This window comes from Astatotilapia calliptera, chromosome 22 (assembly GCF_964374335.1).
Source record: "Astatotilapia calliptera chromosome 22, fAstCal68.1, whole genome shotgun sequence".
NCBI classification, from domain to species: domain Eukaryota; kingdom Metazoa; phylum Chordata; class Actinopteri; order Cichliformes; family Cichlidae; genus Astatotilapia; species Astatotilapia calliptera.
In genome coordinates this window covers 33,086,550-33,111,577 of record NC_137442.1, presented here as the reverse complement: position 1 = coordinate 33,111,577, position 25,028 = coordinate 33,086,550, and the positions used below count along the sequence as shown (strand labels likewise).

General features: G+C 40.7%; 2 long non-coding RNA genes across 2 annotated transcripts; both read right to left on the bottom strand.

Annotated features, from left to right (window-relative positions):
- Positions 1 to 5,481: 5,481 nt before the first annotated feature.
- Positions 5,482 to 5,927, bottom strand: LOC145423442 (uncharacterized). Its single transcript, XR_013904479.1, has 2 exons — positions 5,750 to 5,927; positions 5,482 to 5,664 (listed from the first exon to the last, which is right to left on the bottom strand). It is a non-coding gene; the product is annotated as an uncharacterized LOC145423442 (long non-coding RNA).
- Positions 5,928 to 20,630: 14,703 nt separating this feature from the next.
- Positions 20,631 to 24,184, bottom strand: LOC145423691 (uncharacterized). Its single transcript, XR_013904745.1, has 3 exons — positions 23,818 to 24,184; positions 22,888 to 23,037; positions 20,631 to 21,103 (listed from the first exon to the last, which is right to left on the bottom strand). It is a non-coding gene; the product is annotated as an uncharacterized LOC145423691 (long non-coding RNA).
- Positions 24,185 to 25,028: the final 844 nt, after the last annotated feature.

Below are 25,028 nucleotides of genomic sequence, written 5' to 3'. Positions count from 1 at the left end.
TTTACCAAAGTAGGGCAGTTTGTCAGGGGACACCGTAAAATTATCCTACGGGTAGGACGGTTTGCCAAAGTAGGACTGTTTGTCAGAACACCGGTTGTTTGTTGAGCTGACTTTTGTGTATTTAATCACGGCTTGTTTTTGTTGTGTTTTGTGGTTGCAAAAATGGGTTACATGAGATTTTAGCTGAGATTCTGAGGTTTCTGAGGGTACCACACATGTCGGGACTTTTATATTTATATATTATATTTCTGACCCAGTGTTATAACCGATTAAACTTGATCGAATTCCCTTTTTCCCCTGGTACCGGGGGTGTGGGGCTTAATAGGTAAGGCTAGACAGCTTTATAGTAGAGGATAAGAAGTCACTGAGCTCCAATTAAAATAACCTGGCTCAAATTATCTATCTTGAATGTAGATGCCATTTGAGTACAGTGAACTCATTGTTGTGTTTAAGAATGCAATTTGAGATTATTTGAGCTTTGTCACATGGTGTATTATCCTCCTGGAAGCAGCCATTATGAGATGGGCACTTCTGATGGCTAGGACATATTTACTTTTTAAAAAGTATTAAATAACACACAATTGAATATTATATTACATTAGAGATTATATATTAATGATATATTTCCACCAATAGAAGCTTACTGTAGAGGAACCAGCTTTTAATATAAAAGAGAACATGGCAATATATGTATCCTTTATATGAAAGCATGGGCTTTTCTGCAGAGTACTCCAACAAAATTTACCAGTGTGATTAATAATAGTTCTTTAAAAAAATACTTGAAACAAAACTATAGTTGCTTACAAATTGTCTATACAGTCTTACAGAGACACACTTTGTAGCTCCCTACTAAAGCCAGATGGTCTTTCAGATTCAGTCTCCTATTTGTGAAGATATTTTTGGAAAATACGCTGGTAACACTACATGGAAAGCAGACCCTCAAGACCTTAAATGGTGTTTTGAACTGAACGGTCTACAAAAGTTACCATGCCATTTCTATAGAAGAGAGCTTGTTTAAAAAAATTAAAAAAAAGCCTCATTCACACCCACTTGCATAAGTGGGTGTGAATGAGGCATGTTGTATACAGCGCTTTGAGTACTCCGGGAGAGTAGAATATATAAGAATCAGTCCATTTACCATCATGTTTTAAAATAGTCAGCTGAATTCTGTACTGATTGAACGTTCTGATTTGGGGGGAGGGGAGATTTCTAAACACGTATGTCCTTTCAAAAATTGGATCATGCAAGTTAATCCTCACTGATATTTACAATACAGATCCACAAAGGGAACTTGGAAGTGAGGTAAAGTGGCTTCTTTTATGGTTTACATGCTAAAATTTTCCCAGGAAAATTGGTTGTAGCTTACTGAACGTAATAGTATTGTAAATATGTTTTTTTAAACTTCAGGTTATTAATGCTTATCTAACGCTCTTGGTGAGCAAATTCAACAAAGAAAGTGCTGACAGAGCATTTATGGTCAACACATTTGAAATGACACTCCTATGGAAGCAGAATAAACCAAAAATGTACGTATTAAACAATGTTCTGTCATTAAGTTGTCTTTAAAAGCTTCATCATTGAGGTGGGTCTAGTTAACGTGTTTTTTCACTGTCTTACAGATTGACCCAGGGTTGTACAAGTACATTTTGGGAGTTGCCAATGAAGGTCATCACTGGATGCTGGTGGTAACAATTTTTCGTACTTCATGGTCATTGCCGTATATACGTAATAGGTGACAAATTAAATTCTCTAAATTATAGACTTGGAGAATTAGTTGCAATGAAGAAAAGAGAATGTTGAAAAAACATCTAACTAAGACATTGTAGGTATTGTTTTAAATAGTTTGTTACCCATGTCGATCTCATGGTCAAGCATAAATAAAGTAGTGCATTCAGTCTGTAACTCTAAACTCTAGTACTTCAACATTTAGGTGATCATATCTGGCGAGAGAAGCAGCATTTTTCTAGACCCACTGGGTGAAAGCAAAAAGCACATCAAACACTGCCAGGACATTACAAGGTAAAGTAGTCTCTGCATACTTGAAAACACAATGTAAATATAGTATCACAAAAAACATTGACAATTTAGACATTGACATTTAAAGTTAACATAAAACTGTAGTAGTTGCAGTGATCTTTAGAATAACCCATTTTATGAATCCCCGTCTGGCATTTCGGAGTTGATGTATGTTGGCAAAAATATAAATACACAAACCAATCAGACAATTTTAATTCTAACAAAACTCCACTGATGGTTAATCAGGTATTGTATGCATGCATGTTCTTTGTGTCTGGGGATGGGCATCCAGGTACACACCGGCTCACTCCTTGGCGGCCGCTTATCGGGGCCTGGAGCCTGGGGCTCGCTCGGGCCACTTCGGAGGCGGGGTGCCCCCGGCCTCTCGGCCTGGGGCTCGGTCACTCAGGCACAGCTGGCTGCCGGCGGAGCTCACGGGCGCGTCACTGCAACTCCCCCTGGCTTCTGCTCGGTGGCTGCTGAGTGAGCCCTCATCTGGGACTCTCCTCAGCTCTTACTGGGACAGTGGCGCGGCTGTTGGTCTTCCTTGGTCTCTTGTGTTCTGGGGGCCTCTGGATGTCTGGAGTTTTGATCTCCTCCATACCTGCTTCATACCCTGGAGGACGGGGCTGTGGCTCCCCACACTCCCTAGCAGATCGTTACATGGAGAAATCTTTGGAATGCAAGCATGCTGATCCACACAGGTATGCACACAGGTGAACACATGGGTATTCAAAGACGCGGACTACAGCTTTCTTGGCTGCTGCCTCAAAGCACATTGTGCGCTGTCTATCTTGCGTGCTGCACAATATCGTTTATTATTTAGTATCTACTGATATCTACTGCTAGCTAGTTTATTGTGATGAAGCTGTTTTGTTTTTTTATTATGTTGCTCTTTGTTGTTTGCTTTCTCTTCTGTTTTTTCTCCATACAGGTGACCCAGGTGTTTTTTTCTTTCTTCCCCCCTTTCTCACCGTCTCTTCTCCCCTTTGGTTTTCTTTCTCTCCCTCTCTTTCTTTCATTCTTTCTCCCTGTCCTATCCCCCAGTCATGTCTGTCCCGTTTGTAGCAACTGAAAATAAAATAAATTCATAATTATAATAAAGGTCAATCAAATGGACCAATATGGCAAGGCCATGATGATCCACTTGGTAAAATAAATCCGCTTGGCATCTTTCTTGGCCTTAAGACAACAATTCTGACGGCTAAAGATCCAAACGGGACACAAAAAAAAAAAAAAAAAAAAAAAAGGTATTGTATGCATGCTACAGTCAGTGTGCCTAAAAGCAATTAATGCTTCTTGTGTGTAAACAGCATCTACTTTTGGGAATAATGCAAAATCTGCTTTGTACCCCAGAAATAATTTTGGATAAGAGGGCAGATTGTATCCGTTAAAAATACCCTCAACCTTTTAAACATTAAAAGAAAAAACCCATTCCATGCGTGCTAGACGAGGTAAGACTTTCGCTTGTTAAAGATTATTTTTCCTCCTAGGATTGTATAGACTTGTTATGTTCCCTAAACACACTTAAAATGTCATTAAGTATTTGGATTTGTGGATTACAACAGCACAATTTATGTCACTCTCAGCAGATTGCTTCCCTGATTGGACATCATGAAATGGACATCCAAGGTGGACTGAGACAGCTCAAGATATGTAGCAAAAAACAAACAAACAAGACACCTTTATTGTCCTCCACATCTGTATCTCTGACTGGTGAAAATTCACTCATGCACTCCATCTCCATGTCCAGTTCTGATAATACATCTAAAAGAATCATGGCTGGCACGAATATGTAGCTGGCGCAGTGATGACTTATCTTCCAGACTACAAAAATAAATAAATAATAATTATTATTAAAAAAAAAACTGATGGAACCATTAAACTAGTCGAGGGTGTCGGTTGTGAAACATGACTGTTCAGGAATATCGTCATCACTACAGCAAATGTGCCAAAGTTGAAAATCTGAGCAAAGTGCTTGCGAATGAGATGCAAGAGTGTGTGACTTGAGGAGAAGGAGGACACAAAAGATTTGTCTGCTGTTGTTAAGGGATACCAGATCAGGATGGTGGTTTAATGTAGTATTTGATTATATTATAAAATACAAATTTCTATTCTTCTGCTTTGATATATAGAAGAATATTACCTAGATGTCACCTATCGTGCCCATCTGTAAATAAGAAAAAAAAAACTTAAACTACTTGTTTGAGTTTTGTTGAAGTTCTTTTGTTTCAGCTACATTTCATGATTTACGGCAACCTTTTTTTAATATCGCAATTTGTTCTTTGTATGCTCTGTCTGAATTAAGTTATGTGCTTATTTGCCACATATGCACACAGTCTCCTTCATGTATCATACAATGTGAAGTGCAGTTGGGACCGAAATGCAAGGATGCAGAGAGGCCAAAAAGGCAAAAAGCATAAACTTAGCAGGGGACACGGAAGAACAGAATCTTAGCCATTAAACTGATATAAAGTAAAGCAACACGACCAGACAGCGTACACAGTGTGACAAGACAAAGAAGCATTACAAACGGAGGCTTTAAATACATGCAGGAGATAATCAGGGAGAGTGGAAACATAAGGTAACAAGTCACAGCTGAAACTAATTATGACAAAGGAGGCAGGACCAACAGCAAGGCACAAGAGACAGTGGATTATAATCCTAAACGTGGAGACAGCAATTTTACAAGAACATACAAAGTTGTAAAGAGGAGGCCAGAATAAACTAAAACAAAATGAATCAAATATTAATATGCATTAATATAGTCCCAATAAACAAACAGTAAAACTTGTTAAAAGCTACCTTTCAATATATTCAGTTTCTAAAAGGCACAATGACCAGATAAAGCATGTGGCAGTGTTGATATTTAACACAGACCACCAAGAAATGTTTTTGATGAATCAACTGTGGAATTTAACGTATCTAAAATTCATATTGCGGTATAATTTGAAGCATGTGTGGTAACAATATATGTATCGTGATATATTCTTTTCTTGTGTGTCATATACATGTATATGATCTTAAAATGACTCAACATACACATGTCAGATATATTGCAGATGAATAAACACACTTCAAAAAGTACAGAATGCCGTTTTAAGAACATTTATTGTGCAAAACTTAAAACAAATTTAAATGACAAAACTTTTCAACTTTTTCCAAACAATGTAACACAAAATTCTTAAATAACAAATACAAATGAAGATAAATGCACGAACATTTCTGAATAAAATGCAAGTAAAATATCAGTAAAACTCAAAATTCTAAATTGTTTAAAATAAAGTGCAAAATGTAAATAAATACACATTACAATTCTCCCTGCTGTCCTGATTACTTATTTATATTGCACATAAAGCTGCACATATTTGAATTGAAAACCCTTCACGTTTAACAGGTGTTACGGCCGAGACCGTTTTGGACGAGTGACAGGACTCAAACGCAGGACGCCGAACAGCTCGTAAGTAGATTTTAAGAATAAAGTTTAATGTTTCCACAAATATTCATAAACAAAAAGGTGAGAGTAGACAAGTACGACGTTCCACCACTGAAACTAAGTAATGATCTGGTCCGGGTCAGAGAGGACAGCTATTCCAGGGATTGGACTGGAAAGCAAGTCACATTTGATCCAGGAAAAGGTCGGGGTCACTGTAACAGAGTGCAGATGTTCAGATACGGATAAGGAGACATATGAATATGTTGCTGGTTCAGAATCCTCCTTCGTACTGCGTACTTGCCAAAGGAGGTCGGAGATGACGTAGAGGGGTGAGTAGTCCGGGTGTGAAATCCAAAAAACTCCTGGCGTGGAGGCAGAGAGGCAGGTAGGTAATTTGGGTAATAGCCTGTGGGACTGCCAGATGGTCCAGCATCCAAGTAGGTGCTCTTCGACAGGGGTTGACAGTTGGGTGTAGCTAAGAGAGAGGCGCACAAAAGACAAACATACAGTGAGGCAAAGTGATTCACAAAATACATAGGGAATGATGGTGGTGGCCTGCACTGACTGACGTTAGCAGAGAATCTGGCGAAGAGAGATTGAGTACGCTGGCCTTATGAGTCCCCGGCTAAATTACCCACAGGTGTAAGCGATCAGCAAAAACACTGAGGCCCCTCCCCGGGGTGGAGACGCCGGCTCGGAGGGAGACACACTGGCACACACCCGGACCATGACAACAGGTTCCTTTTCTGTTAAATATAGCACAACAAATTTCAAACTTGCGATATGTAGTGCAAATACAAACACAACAATCACACAGATTCTGTCATGTCAGTGCCCTGCCAAGTTGGTACCAGGTGCCTGGTTTTTCTGTCTGCTTTCAGGACCTGTGATTAGTCCTTCTCCTGTTCAAGCACCCGTTGAATCATCTGTTGTCAAGACTTTTTCCCATTGTAAGAAAAGGCACTTACTATTTTCTTGCACTTGCCAATTGCACGTTCAACACAGGTGTCTTTCATACTTCTCTCTCTCCAGTAGCTGGAGTTTGTAAGGGTGCCATTTGTGAGTAGCTAATATCCGCCGAAGGGATGTTCGACTAATGCCACTCTCCAGTGACATGCAGCGAGTGCTACGCTGTGGGCTCTTGCTGAATGAAGCTAGGACAGCCACTGATGTTTCTTCATTAGTGACAGTTTTCTTGCATCCACATTTTGGCAAATCCAACACTGAACCAGTTTCACGAAACTTAGCAAGCAGTTTGCTAACTGTAGCATGGGAGATGGGTGGTCTCGTAAGGTGTCTTGCATTGAAATCTGCTGCAATGACCCGGTTACTGCGTTCACCAGATATCAACACAATTTTGATCCGCTCCTCACGTGTTAACCTCTTTGTTCACAGCCATTGACATGTCAAAGAGAAAGTATTCAGAATACGTTGCTCTCATTGAGTGACATAACAGAATATGTTACAAAATACATTTTGGGCCATGTAATCTCTAATCTGTAGTGGAATACATTTTAAAAGTAGTCTTCCCAACACTGACAGAGATGATTGTGAGAGACCTACAACCTCTTTCCATAGTGGAGGATGATGGCTTCGGGAATTTTGTTTAGACACTTGACCCCAGGTACAAAATTCCAGGTAGAAAATCTTTAACGGAGGGGAAACTACCAGCTTTTTATGAAGACTGTTGTGCTAAGATTAGAAAGGCACTGAATGGTGTGGGCAATGTTGTGCTCACCACTGTGATGTCATCAAGAGCCACAGAAGCATATTTAACAGTCTCATGCCACATGATTGATGAAAACTGGCAAATGGTGGCATACGTGCTATAAACATGCTGTGTTCCTGGATAACACACTGCAGACAATATTTTTGCACAATTAACTAGAATTACAGAAGAATGGGCCATAAAGGAGAAGATTCTGGCTGTTTTAACAGATAGTGCTGCTAACATGGTTGCTGCTGTGCGCAAAGCAGGATGGAAACACTACTCATGTTTTGCAGACACTTTAAATTTGGTGGTGAAAGACTCCATTAAAGCCCTGCCTGACTTGCTTGAGCTTCAGCAGAAAAGCAGTGCTATTGTTGCTTTCTTTCACCACATCACTAAAGTTGCAGACAAGACAAGAAGCAGCAGAAGTTCCCTGAACAAAAACTTATTCAAGCAGTTGAGACAAGGTGGAACTCCACATTCTACATGTGGGAGAGATTGCTTGAGCAAAAAGAGGCAGTTACCACAGGTCCTCTGTGTCCTTGGGAAGAGCTCACTTTGTTTAAATGAGGAAGAATGGTCTGTCATTCATCTCTCCATCAATGCACTGAGACCATTTGAGGAAGGAACCAGAGAGAGGGATCAGGATCCACTACTTTGGTGGAAAAACAATGTACAAACATTCCCCTCTCTGAGCAACCTTACCAAAAAATACCTGACAGTGGTTGCAACATCAGTGCCAGCTGAGAGGATTTTTTCAAAAGCAGGGCAGTTAGTGATTAACAGAAGAAATGCATTAAAGGGAAAAAAGGTTAATATGATACTGTTTTTGAACGAAAACCTGTAACCAAAACCTTTGTTCTGCACAGACAAACTGAAGGCTTTGGGGGTTGTTAAGTTGTTTACTTAGTATTTATATTTTCACCAGTTGTTGTTTTTGTTGTTCAGAATTTTAATTGTTATTTTTTGTATTATAGTTTCTCAACTGTACTTGTTTGTTTAAATTTGTTTACTGGTTTGGGTGCACTTTTTTGTAAAGGTTTTTCTAAAAAATATTCATAATAAAGCATTTTCTATGTAATTATAAATTTTCTCCTGATTATGTCCTGGGTTTAAAAAAAAAACAAACACTTAAGGTCATGAAAATTAATTGAGATTTATCAATTCAATGACGCATCCACCTTATTTTGGGGCGATCATGGCTCAAGAGTTGGGAGTTCGCCTTGTAATCGGAAGGTTGCCGGTTCGAGCCCTGGCTCCGACAGTCTCGGTCGTTGTGTCTTTGGGCAAGACACTTCACCCGTTGCCTAGTGGTGGTGGTCAGAGGGCCCGGTGGCGCCAGTGTCCGGCAGCCTCGCCTCTGTCAGTGCGTCCCAGGGTGGCTGTGGCTACAATGTAGCTTGCCATCACCAGTGTGTGAATGTGTGGATGACTGAATGTGTAAAGCGCTTTAGGGCCCTTAGGGACTAGTAAAGCGCTATATAAATACAGGCTTTTTTTTTTTTACCATTTATTTATTGAAAAGTATCGGTATCAGCGATAGTGGCACGTGTTTACTTGGTATCGGATTGATACCAAAATATGCAGTATCGCACACTACTACTAATAAGCTTGTGTGCTGCAGGGTAGCTTTAAATTTTAATTTGATAAGTTCTGGGACCTGCAGGTAAAAGAACCTTGGGAGGTGCTGGGTATGGATTTAATTGGACCACTCCCAGAAACACGTCTAGACACACGTCCAGGACTGCAGCGGAGGTCTCTGCAATCATGAACTCTAAGTTACACATGTTTGGGATGGTCAGGAAAATCATCACTGACCAAGGAAAGGAGTTTGTGAACTTGTGAAAGTGTTATTCGTACCTTGACATATGATATGATGTATTTAGGCTAAGTCTGCTCATGCAGCTCAACAACAGCATTTTCAGCATGCTGAATGTTAAACATGCTGTCTCCAGTGCTTACCACCCCCAGACCAACATTTGGATATCTAACCTCAAGTAACTCATATGAAATTAGTCATGCTTATTTATCTATTCTACAATACAACTCAAAGGATGAGAGGACCAACCAGAACATTAAGCGTGCTCTCAGAAAGTACGTCAACCAGAACCACGATGACTGGGACGTTCACCTTGCTGCTGTGGTGTATGCTATCAACACTGCATTCCTGTTTTGACATTTTGTATTACTTTTAAGATACTTTACAGTGTAGCATCATTTTAAGAATGTGTTTTTAAACTTAATTTTAAAAAAAGTTATTGACAAGTGCAAGAGAAAATGAAATAATGGAGAGATTTTGTGTGATCAGTACTCCACCCGTCACAGTCCCTATTTCCTGCTCTTCCACCGACATCCACGTCTTCCTGCTGTGATGAACACCTGTCCCATGGGTGAGGACTTTGAGGTTGCAAACCCAGAAGAGGACATCAACACAAGAGTTGAGGAGATGACGGTTCTGATTAAAACGGTCTGTACAATTAAAGAAGGGTGAGTGACAGGGAAAGGAGATCTGTTGAGGCAAAAAGGGAAAATGTAATACAGTGTGTTGGTCAAGCAGGTGATGATGCTCTTTTGTCAGGTGATCCAAAAAGGAGACAAACTGGAGATAAATTATTCAGCCAGCACCAAGGACCGTACACTGTGGCCAGCGTCACACCAAGTGGGGTGGCCAGTATTGTGAAGGGAGCAACTTGCCAGAAGGTAAACATGTCCAGGCTGAGGAAATACCACAGATCAAAAAGTAAGAGTATGAGTAGGGTTGCCAACCGTCCCTTAAAATACGGAATCGTCCCGTATTTCGAAACAAAAGTACACGTCCCGTATTGAGCTAATAAGGGACGCACTTTGTCCCGTAATACAGTGAGAACCAAAAGTAGTCTATAACTTTTAATGGAATTAACGCTTTGTTTGAAAACATAATTCCCAGCCCCTCTCCTGCTTTGTGACCAATGAGCTGACAGCACACTTATGACAATTCGAGTATGACAATTCAGATTACCGCTCATCTCATTGGTCGAGGAAAGGTCGCTTACGGAGAAAATACCGGAAGACAACAGATGACCACAACAAGAAGCATGGCCAACAGGGAAACAAACGCCGACACTGCGGTGCAAGTAGTGATGGTGAGATGAAGCCTCATGATGAACTGAAGCTTCCCATCCAACTGGTCGACTCATGGTTCGAAGCATTGTGATGATTCATTTGCTCTACTGCGCCATCAAGTGGACAATTCAAGTGAAACGGGCTCAATGATTATAATGATGTGATGTGTAAACCGCTAAACTGAATAAATAAATTGTTTTTCATGGTTATTTATCCCGAATATTGTCTCAGTATGTCTGATACAAAAGAGAAAGTGGAAACTATCAGTACACAGTTTTTGGGATGATTGTGTAACTGCGTAATCATGCTTATGTACATCTCAATAATGACACAAACTAGTGTGTGGCACTTCAAGTTGAATGAATAAAGGAATTACTATTGTTCATGACACCAATAACTGAACTCTAAATATTAGTTATATTTAATATTATAATAATTTTATATTATATTAATTTAATTAATGTTTGTGTATAATAAATTGGCAGCTTAACACAGGAATGTACATGGAAACAAAAAGGGAGGGAGTTGTGATGTGAATGTGCTTGTGACTTTTCCCTAGTGTCATGAGCACTGTTATAAAGTTTTCATTTGTTTTTATTCAAAAATAGCAGCTTTTCCACAGTGCTGGGCTTAAGACGGTTCCTCTTTTTTGAGAGGATTTCTCCTGCTTTTGAAAATATCCTCTCACAGGGCACAGATGAAGCAGGGGTTGCAAGAAAAACCACAGCAAGTTTATACAAGTTTGGATAAATAAATTTGTGTCCAGTACTCCAGTAGCTATGTAACACGTACGTAATCCAATTCCACTACACGATGTGATGGGGGAATCAGCTGTGTTTTGCTGCCCATTTTATTTCGAATCTGGCGCGAACCGGTGAACCAGTTCCCGAATCAGTCACGTGGTACGGACTGCCCGCGAGGCCTCGAACGTCACTGCATACGTAATCAACGCAAGCCTCGATACGCGCTTCAGAAAAACGCCCCCGCGATTACCCGACGCGCGATTCGAAGCTTCGACACACAGGACACATCACTAGGTGCAAGTCTCGGACGACAGTAAACCTAAAGCTGGGCAGACACTGTGCGATTTTTTCAGTCACGTTATTCAGCTCCTGCTCAAACTGCACGATTGACTCGCAGGGGTTAGACGTTGGTAGGTCACGATGTACTCTCACACTATACCGCCCGATGCTCTAATGCGACCTGAGTGCTCACACTGTGCCTCCATAAAATGAAGGTTATAACAAAAAATCTGTCGCGCTCTCTCTCTCCGTCTCTCACTCACACAGACACACCACCACCATCAACTTTGCTAAATTGCTAATGAAAAACATTGATCGGGCAGCTGTGACTGAGCAGCAATGTAAATCCAACTATTTTCACGGTTGTGTGCCTCCATCGCTTGTGTCCAGATCACACGCAGCACTGCCGTGCTGCTCCATCTTTTACACCAACGTTTACGTGTTTGCGCGCGAGCAGTGTGAGCGGCTGTGGTGAGACCCTCACGAGCGATTGATGATCGGGAGCTGGTCGTGAGGTGTTTAATCACTTCTCGTTACCCCACGTATACTACACGATGCACGATGAAGGCCAAAATCGGTCCGATCACTCAAAAATCGGCTCAAAATGGGCCAAAAATCGCACAGTGTAAGCCCAGCATTAGAGCAGCAATGTTTGTTCCCCTCAGAGAAAGGGAAGAATGGGAAAAGGAAAACACCTGGCTGGAAAAAGTTAATATGGGCATGTGCAGTGAATATCAGCGCTATGTGGCCAGAAGTGTGATAATATAACTTATTTTGTGTAATAAACAACTGCAAGGATAGATGATTACAACAAATAGATGACTAATACATAAAAGTAATACATAGATGAATAATGATGATGAGTTATGATGCGTAGTCATGGGAACAAGCGGGTTTACAAACAGGAGCAGCTGATTAGCATTAGAAAAGCTGAAATAATACCTCAACTGAAGCCAATTGTACTAAATGCACTAAATGTGCACTGTTACAAGAATGTTTTTCTTTCTATTGTTTTCTATTATTTTAAGTTAAGCAGGACAGAGTTAAAGAAAGATTTACCTGCCTGTACCGCCGGTCAGAGGAGGACACGAGAGATTCAGCAGGTTGTTTACGCTGAATAAATGGCTTACAGTGGGGCAAAAAAGTATTTAGTCAGCCACCGATTGTGCAAGTTCCCCCACTTAAAATGATGACAGAGGTCAGTAATTTGCACCAGAGGTACACTTCAACTGTGAGAGACAGAATGTGAAAAAAAAAAATTCATGAATTCACATGGTAGGATTTGTAAAGAATTTATTCGTAAATCAGGGTGGAAAATAAGTATTTGGTCACCTCAAACAAGGAAAATCTCTGGCTCTCACAGACCTGTAACGTCTTCTGTAAGAAGCTTTTCTGTCCCCCACTCGTTACCTGTATGAATGGCACCTGTTTGAACTCATCATCTGTATAAAAGACGCCTGTCCACAGCCTCAAACAGTCAGACTCCAAACTCCGCCATGGCCAAGACCAAAGAGCTTTCGAAGGACACCAGGAAAAGTATTGTAGACCTGCACCAGACTGGGAAGAGTGAATCTACAATAGGCAAGCAGCTTGGTGTGAAAAAATCAACTGTGGGAGCAATCATCAGAAAATGGAAGACATACAAGACCACTGATAATCTCCCTCGATCTGGGGCTCCACGCAAGATCTCATCCCGTGGGGTCAAAATGATCATGAGAACGGTGAGCAAAGATCCCAGAACCACACGGGGGGACCTGGTGAATGACCTGCAGAGAGCTGGGACCAAAGTAACAAAGGTCACCATCAGTAACACACTACAACGGCAGGGAATCAAATCCCGCAGTGCCAGACGTGTTCTGCTGCTGAAGCCAGTGCATGTCCAGGCCCGTCTGAAGTTTGCCAGAGAGCACATGGATGATACAGCAGAGGATTGGGAGAATGTCATGTGGTCAGATGAAACCAAAGTAGAACTTTTTGGTATAAACTCAACTCGTCGTGTTTGGAGGAAGAAGAATACTGAGTCGCATCCCAAGAACACCATACCTACTGTGAAGCATGGGGGTGGAAACATCATGCTATGGGGCTGTTTTTCTGCCAAGGGGACAGGACGACTGATCCGTGTTAAGGACAGAATGAATGGGGCCATGTATCGTGAGATTTTGAGCCAAAACCTCCTTCCATCAGTGAGAACTTTGAAGTCCTTAGGGACTAGTAAAGCGCTATATAAATACAGGCCATTTACCATTTAAATAAATGCAGATGCTTAATAACACAAGCTGTTGCTACGAAATTGATCTAACCTTGTTCATTCTTTTATAGAACCTCACAAGACATTACAGAAAGGTCACACAAGAATTATTTGGTAGAGGACTGTTTTTGTGTGTGTGCATGTGTTTGTGTCCATTTTTTGTTTTTGTTTTTGTGTCTCCCACAGCCTGTCATTGCTGGATTTTAGTTCAGCAGATTTAGCCTGATAAACTGGCAGATAAACACAGAGGCCACACAGTAAAATGTACTGCCAAATTTTGCACCATTCGCTAATATGCACTTCTGAAGGAACTTTGGCGGAGACATTCAACTGATGTCTTTTGTTTTCATGTGTGAGGATCGTTAGGGGAGGCGGGGGGGGGGACCTTGAGTTGACACTGTTGAAAGAATAGGGTCTAAGGTGAGACTGAGACAAAAGATAAAACTTTGTCTTTTGAGAAAGCCAAGGGTGTGGACAACAGTTATGGAAAGTAGTCCCCTGCTGAATAAAGGTCTATCTACTAAAGGGAGAAAGAAAGTGTTGAGTACTGTTCACTGTGTTTCCATTAAAATTAAATTTGACATGACAAATGGCATATATCAATAAACAGTGAAGGTTCAGTTCAGTGTCCCATTTTAAGATATGGGACATAGAAAAAATACTCTATGAACTACTATGGAAATTCTGGCTACATGCAAACAAACACAAAGTGTTTATTTGGAAGAGTTTGTGATGAACCATTTGGAGAAAAGTGTGAACCTATGATTATTATCATGTGTTGTTGTCTCCATTTGTTTATTTGTTTTTTTTAATAAGGTTTAGATGTATGCAAATATCATTTTTATCCATGCAATTTTTTGATTGCTCTATACATAACAAATGTGAAAAATATTGTTTTTCTTTGTTTTGTTCAGATGTGACTCAGGCCACCACTCAGACAGGGGAAGAGTTGTGACAGATGTGTGAATATTTTATAATAAATGTTCTTGTTTTAAATTTTGGTTTTCGTTGACTGTTTATTCATCCTTATGGTATATGTGTCATTAGTTTAAATTCTCAAAAAGAGATGTAGGAAGACTAAGAGGAGGATGAAACTTTTTCACATGAAATGTATAATAATAACAAGTATTGTGAATAAGAAATGCGTTTCTAACATAGATGTTTATGAATCAAGATTTATAAAACACTAGTTATGTAACTGGTATCATTTTGGCTTTAAAATAAAAACAATCGAACTTGTGTTTTATGAACAATTTGATGTTTTGATAATAATTAATAACTGCATTCAATGTCACTGATAGTTTTAAAGACATTAATATTAAAATGTATAAATTACACTTGAAAGCTGTACACTACTTCATTTTCAGTGTTTGTGAGCTTTTCCTTGCTCAAAAGCAAGGTAAGCTTTAGGTGACACTGTTGAAAAGAGTAAGGTGTAAGGCGAGGGAGATGTTCAAACTGAGATGATAGATAAAACTGTGTCTATTGAGAAGGTCAAGATGTGGACTACAGATGTGGAAATTAGTACCCTGCTGATTAAAGCTTTTAACTAGTAAAGGGGGGGAAAAAAGGTCTTGACTACTCTATGTTGTGTTTCCAGACTGTTTTTTAATTAAAACATGAAAACAACTTTGCTGTCCATTTTGACAGCTTCTTTGTTTGACAAACAAGTATCCTCTGTAGTTAAATGTAGTTTCTACTAAATGCATCAAATCCCCAAGGCCAAGTACTGCATACCACACGAGGACCTTAAGAAAGTTATTCATGCTTTTGTGACCTCTTGATTAGACTATTATAATTCCCTTTACTTTGGTCTCCACTCCACCCTTCTTTATAGATTGGAGCTTTTGCAGAATGCTGCAGCACGTTTTTTCCCAGGAATTGGAAGGTTTGCCTCTATTACCCTGGTCCTTCCTGACCTGCATTGGCTTCATATCAAATATAAGTTAATATGAGCATTGAGTTTAAAATTCTGTTGCTTACCTTTAAAATCATAAACAGTACTGCGGCATGTAACCTTAGGAGAGCCGTAAGACCATCAGGACAATGACTTTTAGTGCAGCCTAGATCTCAGCTAAAGCAAAGAGGTAACCATGCTTTTGCCCTGGCATGCCCGAGACTCTGGAACAATCTTCCTTCTGCTATTTGCGTCTTTTATTCCATCCATTCATTTAAATCAGGGTTAAAAACGTAACTGTTTGACTAAGCATTTTCAGTGAGTTGTTGTTCATTCCCTTTATTTTATTCCCATGTTATTTATCTTCTATTGATGTACCAATGTATAAATATGGCCACCTTATATTTACAAATAGTCATTGATTGTGTTTTTTTAAATTATGCTGACATAATTTATTTCTCATTTTATCTGTATTGTTTGTTTAATTATCATTTCTATTTTGTTAGTTTGTACTCTGTTATGCTGTTATGCTGTTATGTTTGAACCTTGTTGTGAAGCACTTTGGTGTACCGTATTGTAAATTTGACATGACAAATGGCATATATCACGGGAAATTCATGTAAATAGAGCTCCTCCAGATATTGGCTTAATTTTTATATAATAGGAAGTAATTGAGTAATGCTGCTTAATTTTTGTAATAATTATTGGTTATTTTGTTTAAAACCAACAACAAACAACCAGTGTTGTAGAAAAGTAGAACCCCTAACCTTTCCCCCTCCTGACCCCTCCTCTTTAGTTTTACACTCCCTTCCTTACAGTGGCAGTGATTGGTTAAATCCTGTTGAGTGATGTTCTCTTCAGGTTGGGTATTTAGAGACTATGGCTTAGATATTTTGTCTTAAACTTTATTGCACGGTCCTAGGTATCGGCTGAATCATCCTGTTTCGGCTCTTCTCCTTCTCCACGGCATCCTCCTCCTCTTCTTGGGCTTCTTCTGTACATCCTTTCATGTGTTGTTAATTATTAATCCTTCCCCCAATGTCTTTATTCCCCACAATCCATAAAAAGGTATAGTTGACACACTCTGCAATGTCACCTTTTTTGATAGTAAAAGACCCATAGCCACAAATCTCCCATAACTCTCTGGAGGGGATTCAGGCTCCAAGAGAAAAGAACTTTATCATTTTGGTTTTCTTATTCATATCAAACAATAATATGTAACCCATGCAATTAGTATTTACAATAAACCATCACACTGTTAGTGTTTCACTCTCTGTTCAAACCAGTTATCATGCAATTCTGTTACGGGGACTTATGGCTATCAGGAGTACATATACCACTTTAATCTTGACTTTTTAGTCTTGGATTTATTTTTTTTTTTTTTGTGACAATTTGCCCTGTAACACAATTATGATCTGTTCCTCCACATATACATTTCTATGCTTTAACAGCAAACAACAGATTTCCAGACCATTTTCTTGGCTGAAACTTTCTTTATTTCACACTATACCTCTAAAACCTTACCTCTATAAGTATATTCTAAGGTTTTATTCAATTTAGCCTCATATAACAGTCGGAGAATATGATGAGGTATCCGGGCTTGGCTCCTGAAAATTACAACAGGAAATCCAGATCTTTCTGCCCTCCCTCCCTCAGACATTGAAGTCTCCACGGATTATTTTAGACCATATTATATATACTTCATATTAACAACATCATAGGAATACAAGATTATTAAGATCCAAACCCATAACAAATATATACAAATAAAGAACCAGAGAAACGTATTTCCCACAAACGTTTCTCAGGCAGGCACATTCAGACCCGTTGGCATATAAGTTTTCAGTCTGTCTATCCAGATCTTCTCCATCCTCCTCCGCTGACCGACCGACCAACCCGGATTAGCCTGCAGGCCCATGATGCTCAGGGCCTCCTCTGTGTGTTCCCTGAAGTGGATGGCCACTGTGGAACACGGCTCACCTGCCCGAACGGCATACAGGTGTTGCTGTAAGCGCCCTCTCAGGCAGGCCCCAGTTTCCCCCACATAAATTATCCCACAACACCTACACTGTATTGCATAAACCACATTTTTTACCTCCAAGGAAAATCTTCCAGAGACCGCCCAAGAGGCCCCACTATGCGGATTGTTAATCATGTGGCTATATGTCAAAAAGCGCTTGAGTGCATCAGGTGGTTCTCTTTCCCTCCCCCCCAGTTTGGCCCTAACCAAAAGGTCACCCAAACTAGGATTTTTCCTAAAGGCCTTAATCAAACGTACCTCAAATACACGACCCCGAGTTTTCATGTCACCAAGGTTCTGTTGGACACCAGCAAGAAAAGGTTTGTAACTCTCATGGAACGTACTAACAAAAGGTAAAAGACTATCCCTTTCAACTTCATCCCCGATGGCATTTGGATCGAGAGGAGTGCCCTTATCATCCTCCTCACGGGCGCTCGGAGTGCAGAGGTTCGAGAGTGTATCTCTGTATACTCTCCTCAAAAAGGAACGTGAATAGCCCCTCCTTCTCAAACTTTTAAACAATATGCGCGTTGCATTATTGAAGTCCTCCCTTTTACTGCATATCCTGTGAAACCTTAATATCTGTGATTTTACAATCCCTCGGAACGTGTGAGGTGGATGGTAACTGGATTTGTATGAACGCATGCGTATCGGTGGGCTTAAAGTATACTCTCGTGTGCAGCCTCTTCTCCTCCTCCCCCTCCTCAAAAAAAACCCCGTAGTATCTAAGAAATTAATCTCAATATGGCTATACTCATACTTCAACTTTATTGATGGGTGGTGAGTATTTAATATATGTACAAACTGATGGAAGGTGTCCTCCCCGTGTGCCCACGCGCCCACAATATCATCCAAGAAACGTAAATAAAATACTGGCTGTAAAGGGCACTTGGCCAGCGCCTCTCTCTCCCATTCGCTCATATAAATGTTCGCGTATGAAGGAGCATATCTTTGGCCCATCGCCGTGCCCTCCATCTGTAAATAGACTTTATTTTCAAATTGAAAGTCATTATTAACCAGGCAGATTTCTAGCAGCTTCAGAATCTCCACGTCCAGACGCGCAGCATCCGGATAACGGCGGAAGATATTGCTGACTGCCCTCAGACCCATTTCAGTATTGATGTTCGTATACAAACTATCAATATCTATTGTGAATAAAAATGCATTGATGGGCACTGACATAGAGCGAATGATATTTAAAAAATGATATGTATCCTTGAGATAGCTCGGGTGCCTATTAGATAACGGCCCGAGAAACGAATCAATATATTGCGAAACATATGTGGCGCTACTACAGTCCGAGACAATCGGCCTCCCGGGTGGAATTTCAAATTTGACAGTCCAAGTATCGGGGCTCTTATGGATTTTAGGCAAGAGGTAAAACAAACGCAGGCGAGGATCATCCGGGCCCAAGAAATAGTCACGTTGCTTAGCGGAAATATGTTTATTATAGTACAATGAATAAATGATCTTCCTGATACTCCGCTGCACTTCAGATTGGATCGAATGTGAAATACATTTATAATACTTTGTATTGCCCAGCTGTCTTTGGGCCTCCAATCTAAACTGTTGTTTATCCATGATGACTATTTTGGACCCTTTATCCGCCGGTTTTATCACAATGTTTTCATTCTCCTTCAGTTCCCTCAGAGCCTGCCGTTCCTCCCTCGAGAGACCGCCCTCCCCACCCACCTGCGGCCGAAATGAATGAAATAACCGGATATCCCTCTTTATTAGATCTCTGAGCGATTCACTCAAGGTTCCCCACTCCGGCTCCCAAACGGATGGCTGAATAAAGGGCTCTCTACAAAAATCATCATTATCAAAGTAGTCCCTCAACTTTAATCGTCTATGATAATAATGCAAATCACGACGGAGTAGCTCTCGGGAGAAACTACGCGGCTTTGGGCTGAAAGTAAGGCCCTTCTCTAATAGACTTAGTTGTGCTGACGATGGAACAAAAAGCCTGGAAAGGTTTAACACGTTGGAGGAAGAGGACCAACTTAAATCTAGCAGAGGAACAGGATTCATCTCCTCAATCCGCTGCTCCACTCGCGGTTCTATCATCCCTCTAAACCCTCACTAAGTCGCAGGCTTTCGCACCAGCTCCCAAAGATTTTTCCAGCAGTCTCCTTCGTCCAGTGAATACCATCTGCTGTAGTGTGAAAATGTTGCTGTGATATACATGGCAAATAATTGTAATGCGTGCTAATGAAATTATTAATCATGGTGAGATTATACTGCTGAGTTTTGGACAATGACTTGGAGAAATGGACGTGAGCTACAAAAATATCCGCATTCGGAAACGCGATTTTCGCACCATTCACCACCCTACGCAATTGCTTGATCGAAGTCTTTTGAGGGTCCTGATCCTTATTATTTAGGCCTATAGATAGCACCACCAGTCCCGTATTGTCACATACCAGTGCTGTCTCCAACAAGTTGAAGAAATGATAGAAATTCGCACCCGGATAGCTCTCCACTTGAATCTGATCGTTATTGAAGGGGGGTATCCTACTTAGATTAGAATCTCCCAAGAAAACTATAGGTTTATTAACCTTAATTCTCCAATCCTGCAGTTTACGACTAACCCGTGCCCGATGGTAAGTTGGCGTATGCCACACCCTCTCCACGCTCTTCGTCTCGGCCCTCGCCCCCAGGGCCGTTGCTAGCCATTTGGGTGCCCTAAGCACAAATGCTTTATGGTGCCCCCCCCCCGCCACTGAAAAAAAAAAAACAAAAACATTAATACTTTTGAATTTCTCAGTGGAATTTGTTTAATTAAATAACAACAAACATGACAGTTAAACAAATAAATAAGGTTAAAGGAGGTTAAAAATACTGTTACAAATAAATACTGAAACAAAAATTGAACATTGGAACAAGAACAAAGAGCCTGGCAATAATGTGTAATTTTTTTTATAAAAAAATAATATATATAATATAATAGTATTATTATTAATATATTTACAAATAGTTTCACAATAGAATTTAAATAAGAAACTTAAATAAGAAAAATAAGAATTTGAACACAAAAGCCACATTCCTTAAGTAACTATGTTAAACATTTTTACAATTCGTTGTCAGAGTATGCCCTAGACTCTAGGGCATACTCTGACAACCAGAAAATGCAGGCGTGTGCCTCTCTAGGCCCTAGAGAGGCACACCACGCCTGCATTTTCTGGTTGCAAAATCAGCTATAAGGTCATCATATGATAGCTTCTGAGCCACGTCACCATTGATGCTGATAACAGCCAGACCACTTAAACGTTCCTGCCCCATTGATGAACGCAGGTACGTTTTAATGAGTTTGAGCTTTGAAAAGCTTCGCTCAGCAGAGGCAACTGTGACAGGCAGGGTCAGTGCAATACGCAGAGCAATCCACAGATTGGGATATACCTCTTGAAGCTGATTGTCATGTAAAAATGACAGCATTTCCAAAGCAGACGTCTGTGGTGGCAGCTGAGGAAGGTTGATGATTTCCTGCATCATCTCAGGTCCATCAATGTCAGCTACTCCCTTATCTGTCAGTGTCTTCTGTACTTCAGTGCAGTGTTTTTTTAAATCCTCCTTGGACATCCCATTCACTTTGCTGAAATCAAGCAGCACTCCATATTTCTCCTTCACTTGATTCATGGTCTCAAACCTCTCCTGTAGGGAGATTAAAGCAGAGGCCACAACACAATTGAAAAATGTGACCTCAAGCTTTTTAAGGGCATCATGGAGGGGCTCATCAACAGCTTCATATGCAAACTGCCTTTTTGTGCTCCTGAGCCTTTTCTCCTTCAACTGTGGTTCTATGTTCAGGGCCTCACAGAGTTCTTTGGCAGCTGACACAGCCTCATCAAACCCAGACTGTCTGTATTTAGAGAGGTTACTTTTGGCAGTGTCAATGAGCCTGACAGCAACATCGAGCTGCATGGAGCTGGACTGTAGTAACTTGTTCATCTGGTTTGTGATTGTAAGAAGTTCACACCACACGATGGAGCAAATCAAAAATCGAAATGAGGCTACTTCCTCAGCAAGCACTTGAGCCTCCACCTTTGCGACTGCATCACTTACAGCTTCTCTGGCCTCCAGGAGAGCATCCCTCACTTCTTTTGTCTGACTCCGGACAGCAGTTACACTTTGAAGCCTGCTTTCCCATCTAACGTCACTCCAAGATTTAAGTGTCAATTTCACATGTTTTGTTAAAATGGCCCATCGCTGGGTGGCACTGGAAAAGAAATTGAACAACTTCTGCAAATACCCAAAGTAGCCAGTTGCATCTGGAGAGGACTTGGCAGCATCAGCTATGACCAGATTCATCGTGTGAGCTCCACAAGGCACAAACAATGCTCTCGGGTTTAATTGTAGCAGTCTGGCCTGAACACCTTGCTTCTTCCCCTTCATGTTGGCCCCATTGTCATAGGCCTGTCCTCGACAGTTTTCAAATGGAATGCCAAGCTCCTTCAACTTGTCAAGGACAACATTGGACAGGTTAAGGCCAGTTGTTTGCTCCACATTTATATAGCCAAGAAAGTATTCTTTAATATCTGGTTGTGCTTGGAAACAAACAATGCGTACTATGACTGACATTTGTTCAGTGTGACTCACATCTGGAGTACAGTCAAGAATGATGGAGAAGTATTTTGCCAACTGGATTTGCTTCACAATGGCGCGGAATGTTTCTGAAGAGATAATCTGAATTAGTTCGTTCTGTGTCTCAGGGCTGAGGTAATGTGTGTGGGAACCTTCATCTTTTATGTTGGCCAAGTGATTTGCCATTACAAGGTCATATGTTGCCATAAGCTCTACTTCCTTCAAGAAGTTGCCATTGTCCGGCTCATAAAGACAGTCAGAAGAGCCCCTAAAAGACAAATTTCTGGAAGCCAGTGAGAGAGTTATTGAGAGTAATCGTTTGAGAATCTCTCGCCACTTTTTCCTTTCTGCCTCTAGTAAGGTCAACTCCTGTTGATCTATTGCCATGCTTTTCTTTAGCCGTGTGTCCAGTTCTCTCCACTTAAGCATGCACTGTATGTGGTCTTGGCTACACTCATGACCCCTCAAACGGATGTTGATGTTCGACCAGTCACTGAAGCCCTCTGTACTCAGCTTTATATCCTTCACACTGAAAAGCTTACATGCAAAGCAGAACACAGCATTGTTCTGCGGTGAGTACACTAACCAGCTCCGGTGAACCTTTTCTCCATTGGGAAGAATTTTGAACTTAAGGCTAGTGTGAAATGCTCTTCCATCAGGCCCCTTTGGAAAATTAAAATTAGAGCTGACATTAAAAGGACCTCTCCGCACAATTTCAACACGATCAGCATCTACAATGTGAGCTGGCCAAAGAGCAGGATCGGTTGAAGGGGGCACACATGTCTCCACAGTGTCACTTTCTGATAGTCTCTCAGTGACAGGACTCTCAGTGGTACTTGTGTATGGAACTGTACCTGAACTGGTGGTTGATGGTTCTTGTTCTTCTTGGCTAGGGATTGTTGCAGGGTCTACAATGGCTGGTGGTTGATGTCCAGGGATGGCACTACTACTGGATGGTTCATCCTGTCCTTGAGATCCTCCTTGAACATATTTAAGCATTGACCCTGCATACAAGAGAAAATATTCAGGGATTTTACAGAAATACAATTTTGAATCTACAGTAGGCCTACGAAAGATTGCATTATAAGACTAATAAATTAAGTAAGTCACTGGTACATTTAAAAATTACTAACTATATTTTACATGTATAGATTTTCATAATGGCAAATGGCAATATAAACATGCTGTACATAATTTGATATAAATGCGCAAGTAGGAAATCTATATTACTGGAAGATATAGGTTTCATATTACAGTTTCACCAACAGATGTCGCCCTTGATCTATGAACCTAAAGAAAGACGAGAACTATTTATGTGTTCAGACGTCAATGGCATAAATAAGATATGAGTCTTTATAGATATCCTGAAATGCAGCAACATACAAAGTAATCTTGTCTAATCTGATAATAATACTTGACTGCATCACTGACCTATCCCAAAGTTAAGGTTAATCAGTAGCATGCATGACGTTAGCCAGCTAGCAACCTGAGGAGGGAAATGCTAGTCTCACGAATCACGATAACGTTAGCAATCGTGACTCACGATTGCTAACGTTATCTGAAAACCGTCAATTGAGTGACCATGATGAGTTGCTTTTAGTAGTCCATTCTATATTCATATCCACAACGTAAACAAACTACCCAACATCAATCATTTGCAACATTTGTTAACACAGTATGAACACTGCTAACAGGAGCTATCACAGAGTTGACGGACATGAGCGTGCAAGCAAGGGCTACAATAATGAACTTTTTTTATTATTATTATTTAAACATTGCCTTACCGGCAAGCGACGCCTGAGTTTCATCACGCTTCCTCTTCTTCTTTCTTTTCTCCGCTCCCGACTCCTGTTGCCGTTTCGAGGCCATGTTCAAACAGGTGTTTACCAATTATAGAACAGACCACTGGGAGTGGGGGGGCACCAGGAGGAGACTGGAGACAGGGCACAAAGCAGATTCACCCCTTTTCTCGGGAAAATTGTTTTATGTTGCTTTTGTATTGTTTAACCATATTAATGCATATGATATTTATAGTATTAATATGGTTTACTTTTTTTTTTTTTTACGACCCTGATTTTTTTGGTGCCCTACCGGCCATTTGGTGCCCTACGCAGTGTGCGTTATGTGCGTTTGCGGAGCTACGGCACTGCTCGCCCCAATCGACTCTCACCCCTGTGGGCTCGCGTCTGCTGCGATCCTCAGTTTGCTTTTTTTGACCCCACGGTTTTAAATTCTTCCACAAAGTCATTGCTCTCATTATCTTCCTCGCTCAGGTGAAAATTGCTTTTAATATTAAAATAGTAGGGATCAGCGCGGTCCAGTGAGTCACTGCTCAAGGCGCCCGCTGGCTCCTGCTGTTGCAGGGCCTCAATCGTCATCTCACCCACTTCCCTAACCCTAACCCTCTGAAGAAGCGACAGCAGTCGCGAAACGTTAGGGATGCCCCTCAGACCAGCGTGAACCAGGGTTGTAACTCCCCCAGAACAAGGTAATTTGGAGTAAAAACAGTTTTTTTAGCCTCACTTTTTTACTGGGAGTAAAACACAATTGGTTCTCCCAATGTGGGCTTAAATTGAATGATTGAACAAGGCAGTGGGTAATTTAAGTCTCCCACTTTTTGGTTTTAAACCTTTTTATTTAAACTAAGCAGGAATAAGCAAAACTAGCCCTCCCAATTCATATTTTACTTTTTTAACTAAGTGGGAGTAAGTTAACATAGCCCTTCTGCTTCAAGAATTATCTTCTGGGGAAAAGGAAAATTAGTTATTGAGCCCTAAACCAGGAAAGTAAGATTTCTTTTAACCCCCTTCTGGATTTTAAGAGGGGAGCTCAAGTGTGTTTTTAAGCCTATATCTTCCTGTGGGAACTACATAAGACTGCAGCCATCCCAACAAAATAGACTATATAAAGGAGTAATATTATGGGGGAAAGGACACGGTTAAAAGAAACCCAAAAAGGTACAGCACACTGTACAGGAACCACGGAGCGGCAGGCG